Here is an 18,042-nt window from a genome sequence, read left to right on the forward strand (position 1 = left end):
TGGAAGTGTAAACACTGGTTTCTAAACTTACTAACATGATCTTTCCCCCTGAGCCTTAGTTTAGGCTTCTTGAAAATAGATGAATTTATGTCGTCACCATCTGTTCTAGCTCTGGAGTACAAAGGTAAGAAATCTGTTGTCCTAAATTACATAGTGATTGTTTGCCTCACCTTTGCATTTCTTCTCCTGCCCTGCCACACATTCTTACTCTTTTAAATAGGATTTAAATTCCCTTCCCATGCAATTTCTTTTTAAAGGTATTGGGATGACTTAAAGTTCATGCAGGTTTCAATTTATTAAATTATTTTTTTGCAAGTTAACAAAGGATATCAGTGTTTCCTTGGAACAGTGTACAATGCATTATTAAAGTCACAACGAATATCAGATACTTCTTAATGCAACATGTTTTATTTTAAAACTAAGTGATTATTTAAGGACTGCATGCTTTTCACTGCAAAAACACACTGAAATCAAACCAAGGGTAGACTGTGTTTTTACATTGTCTGTTTGTTTTTTATGAAATATGCATAAATTCTTTAGGTAAATATACCTTCTGAAAAGGCAACTCTGTAGCCTGTTCTGCATGTTCTAGATGTGTTGCTTGGAATTTAAATAAATATCCCAAATACAAGAATATATGTTTGCTTTGGACGATATTGATTCTCTTGGCCAGCTCCTTCTTTGAGCTAGAATCAACATTCCTGGGTACTAGCATCCCCTCAATGTCCCAAATGCCAGTAACAGCCTTGTGTACTGTGTAAAGAAAGATGATTCTTCAGGGAAGGAAGGCTTAGAAATATGGTACAAATAAATGCCAGGAGTAGCAAATTAGTGCAGTTCTTCCAAACCCCTAACTTACAAAGGCTGAATTTACTTCTATAAAAATGTGCTTCCCTAATCCAGTCTCCAGACTAGAAACCCTACTCATTAAAATCTAATATACAAATGTTTGCTCAGAAGAATTTAGGATTATCAGTCAACAGGAATTCAATCTAATTCTGATATTTAAATAAAAGCATCTTTTCTTTGGTCTAAACTATTCTTGGGAGGTGGCAGGTGGACGAAGGTGGGAAAAGAATAAACCTTGTTTTGAGAAGGAGTCCATAATATTCTCAAGGAGTCCATGGCACAAAAATGGTTAAGACCTTCTGTCCAAAAGAAACTTTTATTTATTTTTTTTATTTTTTTTTTTTCACTAAGGGAATATCAGCTTTATTTTGTAACTTTTAGAATGTGGAGCTTTACAAGGTACAGATACTAAGGTTCTGGTAGTGTTCTGTTTTTTTTTTTTTTTTTAATTTTTTTTTTAACGTTTATTTTTTTGAGACAGAGAGAGACAGAGCATGAACAGGGGAGGGTCAGAGAGGGAGACACAGAATCTGAAACAGGCTCCAGTCTCCGAGTCGGCACAGAGCCTGACGCGGGGCTCGAACTCACAGACCGTGAGATCATGACCCGAGCTGAAGTCGGACACTCAACCGACTGAGCCACCCAGGTGCCCCATGTAGTGTTCTATTTCTTAAGCTGACCGCTGAGGGTCCTGGTGTTCACTGTATTATTATTCTTCATACTTTGTGCAGGTCACTGTTTAGTCAATATTTAATATATAATTAAAACTTTAAAAAAGCATAATTTTTGGCTGGGTGCTCATTAACCCTGGCCCAGTTAATCCTGCCACTGATCACTCCCTCATCTGACCATGTCATTCTGTTCCAATCATGCAAAGAGCCAGTGATAACTAATGTCACTTAACATTAGGAAATGACAGCCTGGAAAATTAAAAGAAAAAAAAAAAGTCAGGCAAAATAAGATGTTTCTTAGTTTCTAATAAGAGGAAAAAGGATAGAAATAAAACATATGTACATAGCTATAGAAAATGAACCTTTATTGATTTTCAACTACCAAGCTAAATTACTTGAATGCTGTTAGTACCCACAGAATAATAAGGAAAGACGCAATCAGCAGAGACCAGGCCCTGAGCCACTTAGGGGCTCCTCCTTCACCCTCTGCCCTTAGCCCAAAGATGGCCCTGCTTGTCTTACAAGCAGGAGGCCTTTCTGTGTTTCTAGCAAAACACTTAACTGAGAAAAAAAAAAAAAAAAAAGAATATTCATTCATTTAAAACCACTTATTGTATGCCTTTCCAATATATGTATTACTCAAATTTGAGAAATAATCTTTAAAAAATGTGTTTTTTTAATAGCACACCGAAATATTTGTGGTGGTGGTCTTTGGATTGGGGCAATTTTACCATCACGAATACATGTTGCTTGACAATACGAAACAAAATTCAAACTAAAACACACAAAAACCCCCATGAAATGATGACCCAAAACCCCTTCCTTGCCTAAGCTCAGTACAGAAATCTGTTTTTTCACTTTACTAGGTGACATAGTGTCTCAGAAAACAGATTTAAAAGGATAACTTTGAAATCTATAGGAAGTGAGTAATAAATAGTGCTAGAACACGGAACTACCTGGAAACCACTCTGATTGCAGGTAAAATAAAAGGTGTCAGGAGTACAGTTCTGAACTTCTTTGACCTTAGAAAGGTAAACCCTGAAAGGAAGACAACTCATTTTAATGGGAGAAAGGGGCAAAGAAACAATTGAGAGATTTGAAAATAGATCTTTTCTTGATATAGAAGGGTCTAAAGTTATGCTTAGAGACAGAATATGGAGAGAAGCAGGGAACAGAGTTGGATGTACAAAAAGAAGGAACATGCGTAGTTAATCGAATTCACATCTTAGAAAAAAGCAGCCATGAGAAGTGACAAGTGTGAAAGCCCAGACATAATCCACTTGGACTTCCATAAGGTTTGAGATACAGTATCACATAAGAATTCATAAATATAATTACTGCTGCTGTTGAAATGCTAGCACACTGAGAACTCTTTGTTAAGAGTAGAGAACAAAAGGATGTTGATTTGGCAGGAATCACAGAAAAAAACATCTACATTAGTTTTGGTTATTTGGCATATCTGTAGCTGTAAAAATAAAAATACTCCCATAAATGAACTGAGACCCACATAAAGAGAGCTTGCAATTAAAAAGAACGGCCAAAAAAAAAAAAAAAAAAAAAAAAAGCAAATGATTTCTCTTGAGGCTAAAATTAAAAAAAAAAAAAAAAAAACCACCATGTGAAGGCTCAAAAGAAAACAGTTGCATAAGAATAGATATATACATCAGTGAAACAGAATAAAATTTAGGAAGAGACCCACATATACATAGTAAATTGATTTCTGATAAAGGCACTAAAGTCATTCAAGGAGGGTAAGGCTAGTTTTCTCAATAAATGGGGCTGAAACAACCAAGTATTCACAAGAAAAAATATGAACCTTAATCTGTAGTTCATAAAAATTAACTCAAAATGGATCAGAGCCCCAAAGAAAAGCTAAAAAATCCAGAAAATTTCTAAAACAAAAAAGCACTAACCATAATGAAAAAAATTGATAAACTGAACTTTATTAAAATTGAAATTCCTACTGTTAAAATATATGGTTAAGAAAATGAAGAAGCAATGTACAGACTGGGAGAAAATATTTTCAATACATGTATATGACAAAGGACTTATACCCAGAATATACAAAGAACTCTTAACAACTCCATAAGTCAACCCATTTTAAAAAATGGACATAAGATTTGGACTTCACAAAAGAAAACATGAACGGCCAGTAAACCCATGAAATTAACCCTGTTAATCAGGAGGCACATGGAAATTACGATGGTCATGAGCTACCACTTTTATACCCACTGGAATGGCTAAAGGCATAAAGACTGACAATCCTAAGTAATGGTGAGGATGTAGAACAATGGGAACTCTCACCCTAATGGGAATGCAGAACAGTATAACCACTTTGGAAAAAAGACTGGCAGTTTCTTCTAAAGTTTCCAGAAGATCCAGCAACTCTACTCCTGGGTATTTACCCAAGGGAAACAGAAACATATGTCTACACAAAACTTATACATAAATGTTAATATCAACTTCATTCATAATAGACCCAAACTGGATACAAACCAAATGCTCATCAGCAGGTGAATGGATAAACCAGTTGGGTATAGTCATATGATAGAATACTAAGCAGCAAAAATGGAACAAATTACTAACATATGTAACAATATGGATAAATTTCAAAACACATGTGGAGTAAAAGAAGGAGTCAAAGAATATAAATTTATATTCATTTATATGAAAACTCAGAAAAGGAAAATACAATTTATAATGATAAAGGATAGATCAGTGGTTGTCTAGAGCCAGGGATGGAGGGGCACTGACTGCAAAGGGGCATGAGGGAACTTTTTGAGGGCGAAGGCAATGTTCTATATGTTGATTGTGGTGGTTGTTACATGGATGTATGCATACGTCAAACTATGCAAACTACACAAACTAAGCAAACTACAAACTATGCAAACTATGTATGCAAACTCATCAAACTACACTTTACACAGGTATGGTTTACTGCATATAAATTAGACCTTAATGTCATTGTCTTTCAAAATTGCTTTTGTTGGAGAATTCATCTCTTTAAAACAAGTAGCAGTGTGCAGCACATAGGGAGAGGTTTGATAAGTACCTGTTGAACTTTTAAAATCTGTCTATAAAGGAAAGGAAATTCCTAAAAATATGTAAGGACTCTGATAGGGGTTTCTTCTAGGAACAGCCTACAGCAGGGGTCAGCAAACTATAGCCTGTCTGGCCCAGCACCTACCTGTATGGCCCATAAGCTAAGAATTTGGTATTTCTAAATGGTTGAAAATAACCAAAGAAAAAATAGTATTTTGTGACACATAAACATTTTAGGAAATTTCATTTCCAGTGTCCATAGGCAAAGTTTTGCTGGGACACCAGCCACACTCATTTATTTACATATTGTCTGTGGCTGCTGTTGTGCTGTTCTAGCAGAGTTGAGTACTTGTGACAGAGACCGCATGGCCTCCAAGTCCTAAAATGTTGACTCTCTAGCCCTTTTCAGAAAAAGTTTGCTGACCCCTGCCCTCAAGTGTAGGACCTCTTTCTGTCATCCTCTGCTAATAAATAATGAAATTACCAGGTTAAATTCTTGGTCCTTTTACTTTGTGATAGAATAGACAGAACAAAGACTTTGAAGTAACACAGATCTAAATTCAAATTTTATCTACTACTTAACTACTTCTGTTACTCTGCATAATTTTTTTTTTTAAATGTTTATTTATTTTTGAGAGAGAGGGAGACGGAGAATGAGCAGGGGAGGAACAGAGAGAGGGGGAGACACAGAATCCAAAACAGGCTCCAGGCTCTGAGCTGTCAGCACAGAGCCCTACTATGTCGGGCTGGAACCCATGGACCGTGAGATCATGACCTGAACTGAAGGTGGACGCTTAGCCAACAGAGCCACCCAGGCTCCCTGACTCTGCATAAGTTTTTTAAACTTTCAGTCTCTCTGATTTGTCACTTGGAAAGTAGAGAAGACTGCATATCTCAGAGGGCTGCTAAAAGTATTATGTGAAATAATTTCAATGAAAAGTGTTGTCTGGGGCACCTGGGTGCCTCCAGTCGGTTGAGCAGTCAGCTCTTGGTTTCAGCTCAGGTCACGATCTCATAGCTCGTGGGATTGGGCCCCATGTTGGGCTCTGTGCTGACAGTGTGGAGCCTGCTTGGTATTCTCCCTCTCTGCCCCTCCCCTACTCATGGGCTCACACCCTCTTTCCCTCTTAAGATAAATAAATAAACATTAAGAAAAAATGGTGTCTGGCTAGGGCACCTGGGTGGCTCACTTGGTTAAGCATCTGACTCTTGATCTCAGCTCAGACCCTGATCTCAGAGTTGTGAGTTCAAGCCCCACATTGGGCTCCGAATAGGACGTGAAGCCTACTTAAAAAAAAAAAAAAAAAAAAAAAAAAAAGTCATCTGGCAATTAATAGACACTTAATAAACATTAGTTCATATTCTTCTTGTAAATAGGGTATCTAAGAACAGTAGCGAGTAGAAACAGAGGCAAGGAGAAAAAGAATGATCCTGATCACTCACCAAACAGTTTTTGAATTAGAAGCCACAAAGCTATTGTTTCTTCCTTTGCCCCAGTTCTTATTCTGGCACAAGTTAGTTATCAAACTTCATTTACTTTCTTTTTTAGTTGTATATGCCTTTATCTATACTTAATATAAATGTAATAATATATTCTGTATTCTTTTTGTGTCTGGCATCTTCTGCTCAAGCGGTTAGCAACCATGTCAAGTATTTTCCCAAATATCCAAAGTATGCTCAATGCATCTTGAATCCAATTTAACGAATATTTATTGGTACCTAACATAGAAAACACTGTGATAAGCTTTCTGGGTTACTCAGAAAAGAATATGACATAGTTATTGCTTTCAGTGAGATCAGAATCAAAAAGAAACATGACTGAAATGCCTAAAATAATCTAAGAATTATATAAAGCTGAATGTATTTGATAATTATTTACTGCATTAGGGGCTGGTGCTGAGTCTATGACGATGAATAAAATAATCCGTGATCTTTTTGTCTATGTACAGGTACAACCCTGTTTGAAAGGAATGTCAATTATTCAGCTAAAAACAAAACAAAACAAAACAAAACAAAACAAAACAAAACAAAACATGATCCCTGGATAAGACTGAACGATGGACACCCTCTGGGGGAAAAAATGGAAGGGACCTTAGAGGAGCCGGAAGGTAATACCAGTCGAGAACCTAAAACAGGTTCTCCAAGGAGCACCTGAGTGGCTCAGTCGGTTAAGCACCCAGCTCTTGATCTCAGCTCAGGTAATGATCTCATGGTTTGTGAGACAGAGCCCCGTGTTGGGCTCTGTGCTGGCAGTGCAGAATCTGCTTGGGATTCTCTCTCTCTGGCCCTCCCTCACTCCTGCATGCTCTCTCTCTTTCACAAAATAAATGAATAAAACTTAAAAAAAAAAAAAAAAAAACAGGTTCTCCAGAGCACCCCCAGGAACAGATGATTCATAGAACTTGACTACTAACCCAAGATTCTCAGAACAGAGATGATCATACAAGTAGACAGCTTCCACACAAGACTATCAAAATAATAGTTCCAGTTATAGATGACAGAATGGCTTTGGACTTTCTTTTGGCCAACTGAAACCATTACTAACACTCATGTTCTTTATACCTGACCCATATTACAGGTGGAATACAGCAATCTATATCTAAGCTGAAAGAAAAGGCAGTCTGGCCACCTAGGGAATGCCTAAGACTTGTTTTCTTGGTCATACCTGAAAAACCTTAGGTTATGCGAGTGAAATATATACTAGTCCCTCCCAATACTTCTAATTATTCTTGTTTGCCTCAGAGTCATTTGATGTTTATTGTCTAGCACCTCAAATTCTTCTACAGTTACTGTCCTGGCAGATGTTTCAATAAATGCTTCAAAGAAATAAATGAAATCATGCTGATTGGTACAAACTGAAAATCAGATCTTCACAAATGAAACCCCATCTTCAAGAAGAATCAACAACAGAGGGGAAGGTCTGGACAATCCTTAATGATCTCCTGGAGCTTTGACTGCGTTAAGAACAATGGGGACTGAGAATTTCCAAAGTTCCCACATTCCCGGGAAAACACTGATGATTGTTTCACCATGTAACAAAAAGCCGACAGAAGTGGTTTTGAATTCATTCAATCAATAAACAACTTACATTCTTGAACACACTTTAAAACCCAGCCAATCAATGACAGTCCTTGCTTCTGAAGTAGCCAATTAGGAACAAATTCAGTCCAATAAGTAAACGGCTTGGGGCCAACCAAACAACACTACTCACACCCCAGTAACCGTACTTCTCCACCTGGCATCAGCCCACTTGTGCTTTTGAACCTTCAACTCCCAAACCCTAAACCCTATGTAAGAATGGCAGTTTGCTGGCCTAAAGAGATTTTGCCTGATCCCAGTGTAACTACTTCACAACAGGGAGCAGTAAATTCAACTGTCTCTTAATTTTAGATACGGAATGATGGTCTCATCCTCCTTTGACATTGTTTAAACATTCCTTTCAATAAGTACAACTAGAGCTGACATAGACATTTAGCTTTAAAAATTTTTTTTTAAAGTGGCATGGCACTAAACATTTTTTTTTAAATAAGCTAAACATTTTAAGTGATAAAATCAGGTCAGGTCAGAATTTTTACAGTGACTATTCTGGAATCACAATTAACCAGGACTTTATTCTGGCAAATTTGAGTAATGGTTTTTATATTTTTCAGTTAAGTGCTTTCCCATTTTTTTTTTTTTTTTTTGTCGGTGATGGATGAGTGCTCCAAGTCACGTCTGCAGTCTCAGCAGGATTCAGAGCACGGGTGGTTACATCCTCACCAGAACACTAGAAAAAGACAGCTCAGCGTCTCTGGCCCTACCTTCGTCTTCATCAGGGTCGACAAGCCTGAAGAGAACTCCCCTTCTCAATGCCTCACTACCCAAGGGATCCAGCATGCTATGTCTCCAATGAGGCAGGCTATGGTTTCATCTTCTGCGGCTGTCTGGCCTGGAGCCCGAGCATACTTGTCTAGAGAATTAATCCTAAAAAGGGATTTGGGAAATTGTCTCCATCTTAAGCCCCTACAACCTAAGCTACAATAGCGTCATCACACTATCGTATCACAAAAAATACAATCAAAACAAGGCGAAAAGGGAATCTCAAAAATTCACCTGTTTCAACTGTCTACCTTAAGGTAACATATTCATCAACTCGCAAAGCTAAAGTAGGTGTTTTTAGAACAAGAGAAGAAAATTCCTGCAACTGTTGACCCTCTCCTCACATTTCCTTACCATTCTCTTCATACTTTTCCTTCAACCCAAACAGAAACCAATGAGGAAACAGAGACAGAATGCAGAAAGAATAAAGAGATCCTTACTTCCCATTTGAAATCTGGTGGATTTAAATCTTGAGGAGTGAGAAAAGAATGGGAATGAGGTCAGGCAACCTGTTACAATCCCCTAATGGCTTAGATCCTTCCTTTGTGATGCCATCTGGGAATAGGATTTGAGTTAGTGTTGTAATAAAAAAAAAAAAAAAAAAAAAAAAAAAAATATATATATATATATATATATATATATATATATATATATACATATATAACCAATATATATATATATATATAACCAATATATATATACATATATAACCTATATATATATATATATATATATATATATATAACCAATATATATATATATATAACCACACCATTTAATAAGGCCTACTATGTGCCACACATTTAAACATTATTACTACTATACAATGAGGAGTCATTATCCTCATCTTGCAGGCAAGAACAATGAGACCCCTAAGGAATTAAGCAACTTGCCTAGGGCTGAGCCAATTAACTCTCAGTTATTGGGTAGTTATCCTGGGATTCCAGTTATGGGCAGGTTGCCACCACATGGCTACATTCTTCCTTACTGAGAAGAATGACTCCAAGCAATTACTGGGGTATCAGAATCATGGTAGGGACTCTTGATGCTAGATTCCATAGGTCTTGATTCTGTCACTGATCCCCTAAGACACTCATTACTCCAGTAATCCACAGCTACTAGTGATGATGGTAATAAAATAGTAAAACCGTAATAGCACCTTTCATAGATTATCTCGTTTCATCCTTATAACAACAGCCAACAAGGTGGGTCTATTCTTAGCCACTTTTTATAGATGGGAAAACACAGTCCCTGAGAGGTTACCGTGCTTAAGCTGACACAGGTACAAGTGGTGAATACCAGAGCCCAAGCCCTTACATCTATGCTCCCTGCATCGGATGAATGAAATGTTATCAGATCTCACAAGTTTGTTGCAAGGGGAACAAATTTTGAAAATCATCATTTTGTAAAACAAAATAAACTCGTCAGTCCGGTCTTCAAGATCCTTCACGATCTTGCCACAATCTGTTAATTTTCAACCTTATTTTCCATCACTTCTTTACATAAGCCCCTATGCTCCATAAATTTTCCTACTATTTTCTGTAAATGCCCTGACTTTTCTCATTTACCTAATGCTATTTCCTTTTGCTGAAATGGCATTTTCTATGGATTCCACAAAACAAAATTTTATCCATTATAAATCTTCCTCCCCATGGAGGGAAAAACTCCCACTACTGAACTCCCATAGTGCTTTGTGCTTCTCTCAGGACATTTGTTTTCTTGACTGGATTCCTACCTGACTTCAGTAGACAAAGATTCTATGTAAACTCTGTGCAATGAAGGCCCTTCTGAGGCAAAATGCCAGGCTGGAAGGAATATGAGGATGGAACAAAATAGAGACAAAAGGCAGCTTTAAGTCTTCAGAAACTGCCATCCTAAGAACCATGTACCTCTAGGAGCACAACAAAGTGTCAAACTTATTCTTGTAAAACATAGTGGTTAGGAGTACAGACTATAGACTCCATCTTGCTGTGTGGCCTCGGAGAAGTCAGTCAACTTCTCTCTATGTCATCTGCCTCATCTGTGAATGGGAACAGCCTAACGTAGGTCACGGAGTTGTAGAGAGTACTCAGCAAGTTCATATATGTAAGGTGCCTAACAGTGAATGGCTCATAATAAATGCCATACACTGTTTGCTATCACCACTTTTGAAACTCTTATATATATTGAAAAAGTGGCTGAGATTACCAAACCCCAAGAAAGGAACTGTCAGAGATGGGAAACTTTCAGAATATATAATTTAGGTGATGAGGTGATGAACTGGCCTATATATACCATTACGCTCTTCCTCTAAAAAAATCCAGAAGAAATATAACTGAACACTATAATATAAGTCAAATTATGGCAGAGAGAAGTGCCAGACTTCCGGGTTAAAAAAAAAAAAAAAAAAGACCCATTAAAAATAAGCTATTTTTTGAAAAAAAAAGTTAGCAGACTTGGAATACAATTTTTCAAGAAAACAACATTTTTTGTATTGCTTTGGTTCTCTGGCTAACCCATAAAAGCCAATTTAACTTAATATTACTTTAGCAGCAATTATTGATTTCCATATTAATAGACTGCTGTAGTTAGCAGATTATTTTTTTTTTTTAACGTTTATTTATTTTTGAGACAGAGAGAGAGCATGAACGGGGGAGGGGCAGAGAGAGAGGGAGACACAGAATCCGAAGCAGGCTCCAGGCTCCGAGCCATCAGCCCAGAGCCCGACGCGGGGCTCGAACTCACGGATTGTGAGATCGTGACCTGAGCTGAAGTCGGATGCTTAACCCGCTGAGCCACCCAGGCGCCCCCAGATTATTTTAATATTAGCATATACATTACTAAATATATACAACAATACTTTGTAACAAATCATCTTTCCTGTAGAAGTGGGAATTCACAAAATCAAACATCATGAATGCAGGAGGGGATCTGAGTGATAGCTAGGGTCACTATGCTTCCTCATTTGCCCAGAAGTGATGGTCATTCTAATTATCAATAGCTCTCTTTCACTCTCCAAAGTGTCCTAGTTTGGACTAAAATTAAATGGTTACCTTAGTGTTAGTATCTTCACTGTAATGTTACAAGTGAAAAAACTAAGCCACACAGCAGTGCTGTGACTTAGCTAAAGTCACAATACAGGAAGGGGCCAGAAATACTTACTCCAGGGAGCCCGGGGGTCTCAGTTGGTTAAGTGTCCCATCCGACTCTTGGTTTTGGCTCAGGTCGTGGTCTCACAGTTCTTGAGTTCAAGCCCTGCACTGGGCTCTGCGCTGACAGTATGGAGCCGGCTTGGGATTCTCTCCCTCTCTCTGACCCTCTCCCCCCTCAACATAAAATAAACAAACTTAGAAAAAAAGAAAGAAATACTTATTCCTAGTCCAGGAGTCTTCCCGTCACAACGCACGCACTTATCAGTAGCAGGATAATGGTGATGACTGTGACGGGCAGGATTTGGGGTGCCAACAGCGCACATGCCATAAGCCTACGTGAATGAGGCTCTCCCCATCCCAGAGGGACTTTACAGCATCAGGGGCTGAGGATGGAGAGGTTTCGAGATCTTTGCTTGTGTGCCCTAAGCTTGGCTTATTGCCCTTTTCACTGTACCCCTTGTGGCTTCTCATCTCCCCACCCCTGCTACTGAGATGGGAGAGATTATGGGGGAACAAGGAATTTAGTTTTGGACATTCACGTTTGAGAGATCTTTCAACATATAACTGGAGATGTAGAAAAGGAGTCCAGACTAGAGACATCAATATGAGAGCAAGCAATGCAAGGATGCTATCTAAAGCTTAGGCCACTCATCAGAAGGGCAAGAAGGGAATTGTGTGGTAAAGAACAGGCGTCAAAATGAAGGTGTCTCCAATAATGAGAGGAAGGAAAAGTGATGCCTCTGACAATAATACGATACACCGCAGCTACTACCATTATTGGAAACTTACTATGTCCCAGAAATTCCACCAAGTAATTTATATACATTAGCTTAGCTCTCATCACTACCCTCTGAGTTAGGGGAAAAAAATAAGGCCAGGAAGGTTACAAAACTTGATTAAAGTCACAAAATAAGTAGCAGAGCAGAAACTCTGACTCATGACTGACAGTGAACAGCTCCAATCTCTCTACAGTATTGCTCATATTGGGATCTTATCTTCCCTCTTCTTTCCTTTATCCTTTGTATGGGATGTATGTGATTACAGACAGCCTGCCTTATAAATATCCTTCTGTGAAAACATTAATTTTATGTCTTCAAAGTTAAGATGACACTAAATCACGTGAATGTGACTTCAGAACTAAGATGTGGCCAGTGCTTCCTTCAGTAAGTATCTAGACCATCTTTCTGTCCCAAGCATACTCTACTAGATAAGAAATGGAAGATATTTGTTTTTAATTTATACTATTTGTGTCGTGGCCACACTCATATTACAAACATATGTTTCAAAATGACCATGAGCGCCTTTTTCCAGGCGGCCGGGAAGATGGCGGACATTCAGACTGAGCGTGCCTACCAAAAGCAGCCAACCATCTTTCAAAATAAGAAGAGGATTCTGCTTGGAGAAACTGGCAAGGAGAAACTCCCGCGATACTACAAAAACAGCGGTTTGGGCTTCAAGACGCCCAAGGAGGCCATTGAGGGCACCTATATTGACAAGAAATGCCCCTTTACTGGTAACGCCTCCATCCGAGGGCAGATTCTGTCTGGTGTGGTGACCAAGATGAAGATGCAGAGGACCACTGTCATCCGCTGAGACTACCTCCATTATATCCAAAAGTACAACCGCCTTGAGAAACGCCACAAGAACATGTCCATGCACCTGTCCCCCTGCTTCAGGGATGTCCAGATCGGCGACATTGTCACAGTGGGCAAGTGCCGGCCCTTGAGCAAGACTGTGCGCTTCAACGTGCTCAAAGTCACAAAGGCCGCTGGCACCAAAAAGCAATTCCAGAAGTTCTGAGACTAGACGTCTGTCCACACCCCCGAAGAAAATAAAGTTATTTTCCCAGTCAAAAAAAACAAAAAAAAAAAACCCAAAATGACCATGAGCTAAAAAAACAAAAACAGAAACAAACAAACAAACAAAAAACCAAAAAGCCCCAAAATGACCATGAACTATTATTTATAAGACAGAAACACTTATTAGGAAATTCATTAATCAAGATCCTAATGACAAATTTTATTATGGGGGCATACATTTGTTCATTTAAGGTGGGTTTGGGATTTGCTGGGAACAATTTTTCTTGAGAATATGAACCCATGCGATTTGCACATAAGTGTAAAATTCAAAATCAAATACTGTCTACCAAAAGGTAGTAATAAAAACTAAGAAGGGGCGCCTGGCTGGCTCAGTCAGAGGAGCATGTGACTCTTGATCTCAGGGTTGTGAGTTCGAGCCCCACACTGGATGTGGAGATTACTAAAAACAAATAAAAAATAAAAAATAGATAAACTTCAAAGAAAAAAAAAACTAAGGGGACTCCATTTTTTTTAAATCATACTAATAAAAAGTGTAAGAATCATTATTTTGCTAAGAATAATTTCATATTTATCAATATTAATTGAAGTTTCTCATCAGCTACAATATATACTCTGATTCTCCTCTTCAAAAAAAAAAAAAAAAAAGGAAAGAAAAAGAAAAATCTAAGGGGCACCTAGCTGGCTCTGTCAGTGGAGCATGTGACTTTTGATTTTAGGACTGTGGGTTCGAGCCCCACCTTAGGTGTAGAGATTACTCAAAAATAAACTCATAAAAAGAAAAATCTACTGAGGCACTTTTAAAGAATGAAATCCAGGCGTTGGCAAAAAGTTTGATTCTGAAGTTACAGAGGAAGATGCTATTATCATAGGGAAGAAAGTCAGGCTTTTCTCTGTTTCATGCATTTAAGTCCAATCTCCCACAACAGAAAAGATGGTAAAGGCCAGGGTCAATGTCTTCTATTTCTTTTGTACAGCAACGAGCACAGTGCTTAGAAGACTACATGTGTTATGGATTTGGTATAATCCTGATACATATCATTCTAAATTTTACACATTGGGAACATGTTGTCATTACACCATTTAATGGAAATATTTTGTCTTCCCCATATGCAAAGACAGATACAGCCAGGAGCAAAGGTTTTCTACAATCAACTTTCACAATGAATTTCTCATGGAATTTGGTGCTGCTGAAATTTTTAGTCCAGTTCTTAATAACCTAATTTTCTGCACAAAACAATCACTGCCTACAATAGGGAATTAAAAATTTCATTTAGAAATGGTTTTGATTTGGTGCACCTGGGAGGCTCAGTCAGTTAAGCATCCGACTTTGATTTCAGCTCAGGTCACGATCCCATGGTTTGTGAGATCAAACCCCACATCAGGCTCTGTGCTAACGGCATAGAGCCTGCTTGCGATCCTCTCTCTCCCTCTCTCTCTGCCCCTCCCCTGCTCACACTCTCTTTTTCTCTCTCAAAACAAATAAATAAACATTTAAAAAAATTTTTAAATGGTTTTGCTTCATAATTTACCAATTATATTAGCAAGCACTTTGTTGGAATTCAATAGGCATCTAGAAAATAAAAAAAGTCTTTTTTTCCCATTAAAATATTTTATAGCAAAAAAAAAATGTTAATATACTCTTATGGGCTTATCTTTTTGGCTCTTGGAGGGTATGTCATCCAAGCTTTATGCTTTTGTCTTTTTACAAAGGAGGCACAGTTAGGATTTCAAACACAAAGGGCAAGTAGTAGAGACTTTAAATAGGGAAACAAGCCACAATGTACTCTGTTCCTTCTTTGCTCAAGAAATTGCCAGTCTGCTTATTTGATTGATAGTTACTTTTGTACCTTCTTGGGTTTATTATGTTGTCAAAATACCACATCCTTGAAAGAGACTGTCTGTAGAGAATAAGGCAAACAAATGAATTAACAGACAGAAAATCCTGAAGAAGGCATCAGGATTCCCTTTGATGTATCTTGAAACGCCGAAAAGGTTCATCACAGCCTGGAATTCCATATTATGCTTTTCATTTCACAAATTCACAAGCTTTGAACAGTTAATGGAGCATCTGAATAAATAAGATGTGAAGCCGAGGAAATCACTGCTTAGGGAGAAAGACCCCAGTCATCTCTAAGTTTGTAGAAGAAAGTATATTTTGGTTCTATAAAATCAGAGTTGTGGGTTCCATGGGCTAATGTGACACAGATGAAAAATTACGTTCTAAAGCCCAAAACTACATCCTTAGCCACAGCTGGCAGTCTTATAAATGTTGGCTGATATCACAAAAGTTGTAACAAGCAGTACAGGATGGTTAGCTTGTGAAGAAAACTCAAAATGCAATATGGTCACTGGTGTACCAAATAAAATGCCTTTCACACATTACTCTGGCCTTGACACAGTCCAACTAACCCTGATTGCTCTCGGGCCCTGGGCAAGAACATGAGTAAGCGTATAATCCATCACAGCTACTGACTGGTTCAGTGGCCTTACTGCACACAACGAAAACACATTTGTTAGGTTCCTTTTAATTGCAAGACACATAATAAATACCTAAATAACGTAATTTGTGTAAGTAGATTTTTAAATTTAAAGAATAGTTTCGGGGCGCCTGGGTGGCTCAGTCAGTTAAGCATCTGACTCTTGCTTTCGGTTCAGGTCATGATCTCGTGGTTTGTGAGTTCAAGCCCCGCATCAGGCTCCATGCTGACAGTGTAGAGCCTGCTGGGGCTTCTCTCTCTGTCCCCTTCTCTCTCTGCCCCTCCCCTGCTCATGTGCTCTCTCTCTCTCTCAAAATAAATAAATAAACTTAAAAAAAAAGTAAAGAATAATTTCAAAAAATGTAGTTAGAGTGTGCCAGAGGCAAAATAAAAGACACTTAATCATTCCAAGTCCCAAACGATTTCAAATTCAAATTGACGTTTCACTTTTCACTTGATATGAGAAATAGTCAGCTGCAGGACCAAAATTAGAAAGCTAATATGCTCTGAAAAAACTCTTGTGTTAACATCTGAAACTAAACCTTAACTTTTTAGAACTCTTTATTATGTAAAAGTTCAAATACATAGAAGAGAACAGTATAAATTAACCCACACCACTCCCATGGACCATCACTTGGCTTTATCAACGATCAACTCATGACCAATTCTGCTGTATCTATCTCCCCCTACCTTTTGTTTTCTCTCAATACCAAGTCATTGCATCTCTAAACACTTCGGTAAAACTTTATAATTCTGGCTGAACACTGATGGAAATTTGGGGGGTTTTGTGTTTTATTTTTCACTGCCTCTTATTTTCAATCCTCATGTCATTCAAAGAGAGAAAGCTGGTGTTTATTGACGGCAAGGAGAAGAAAATTGAGATGTTTCAGTTTTTCTGGCATTTCCAGGACTTAAATACAGTTGTAAACTTTTCTCCTCCCTCCAGTGAAGGAGGAGGCAGAGTTGGCAAGATATAGTCATTTTGTTTAACAAACATTAACTGAACACCAGGGATGGGGCTAGGTAAAAGGCATAAAAATGAATAAGCCAAAGATCCCTTCTCTATAAGGGGTGAAACACGCATAAACAGATAATGTCAATATAATGTGTCAGAACTAGAATAATGATATTCACGGGGTACTATGGGAACAGAATAAGGGCACTCAGGCCAGATTAGGGATTCAAGCAAGGCTTCCAGGAAGAGATGATATCTGAGTAAATGCAAATATACTGCAAATGATTGTTACTATGTCATTATAATAAGACCAGCACGAGGTTTCCTTCAAACAGATTTCCTTCATTTAATTGGTTGGGGAATTGGGTGGGGAGGGATAGAGGGGAAAGTTCATCAAAGAATATTAGGAAAAAAACCAAAACACCAGGAATTCAAAAACAACCACTATATAATGTCTCACGGGGAATACCATAGGGAAAGGCCGGTCTCTAGCCTCAAGGAGGTAGGGATACAGATGGGGAGAAATTAAACATGCATCAGAAAATCTTACTATAGCATATTCAATCAAAATATATAGTCTAGGGATGGGAAAAGTGGACTAAAATATTTGGGTAAGAGCTGGGACCTAAACCAAGGTTCTGAATATAAATTTAACCCAGATCAAAAAAGGGAAGCCAATCAAGTAAAGAAGAGTAAAAGGTAAGCCTTAAGTAGTCAAGGAGGCTTTGTCTTTAAAAAGTATTTACGGGGGCGCCTGGGTGGCTCAGTCAGTTAAGCGTCCGACTTCGACTCAGGTCACGATCTCATAGCTTGTGAATTCGAGCCCCGCCATCGGGCTCTGGGCTGATGGCACGGAGCCTGGAGCCTGCTTCCGATTCTGTGTCTCCCTCTCTCTCTGCCCCACTACCGTTCATGTTCTGTCTCTCTCTGTCTCAAAAATAAATAAACGTTAAAAAAAAAAAAAGTATTTCTGGGGGTGACTGGGCAGTTCAGTCAGTTGGACGTCTGACTTTGGCTCAGGTCATGATCTCGCAGTTCACGAGTTCAAGCCCTGCGTTGGGCTTTGTGCTGACAGCTCAGAGCCTGGAACCAGCTTCAAATTCTGCGTCTCCCTCTCTCTCTGCCCCTCCTCTGCTAGTCTCTTTCTCTCTCTCTCAGAAATAAACATTTAAAAATTTTTTTAAATAAAAAAAAATAAAGTATTTCTTCCTTCTGTCCATCTCTGAATTGATTGAAGGA

The 18,042-nt window shown here is 38.3% G+C and overlaps 1 protein-coding gene and 1 pseudogene across 4 annotated transcripts in view; one reads left to right on the plus strand and one right to left on the minus strand.

Annotated features, from left to right (window-relative positions):
* The window catches only part of SLC41A2 (solute carrier family 41 member 2), a 119,593-nt gene that overhangs the window by 17,935 nt on the left and 83,616 nt on the right, over positions 1-18,042 (minus strand). The gene's annotated exons all lie outside the window — the stretch shown is intronic.
* On the plus strand, positions 12,824-13,399 carry LOC132693850 (small ribosomal subunit protein uS17 pseudogene; annotated as a pseudogene).

Source organism: Panthera onca, chromosome B4 (genome assembly GCF_046562875.1).
Source record: "Panthera onca isolate mPanOnc1 chromosome B4, mPanOnc1 haplotype 2, whole genome shotgun sequence".
Classification (NCBI taxonomy): Eukaryota; Metazoa; Chordata; class Mammalia; order Carnivora; family Felidae; genus Panthera; species Panthera onca.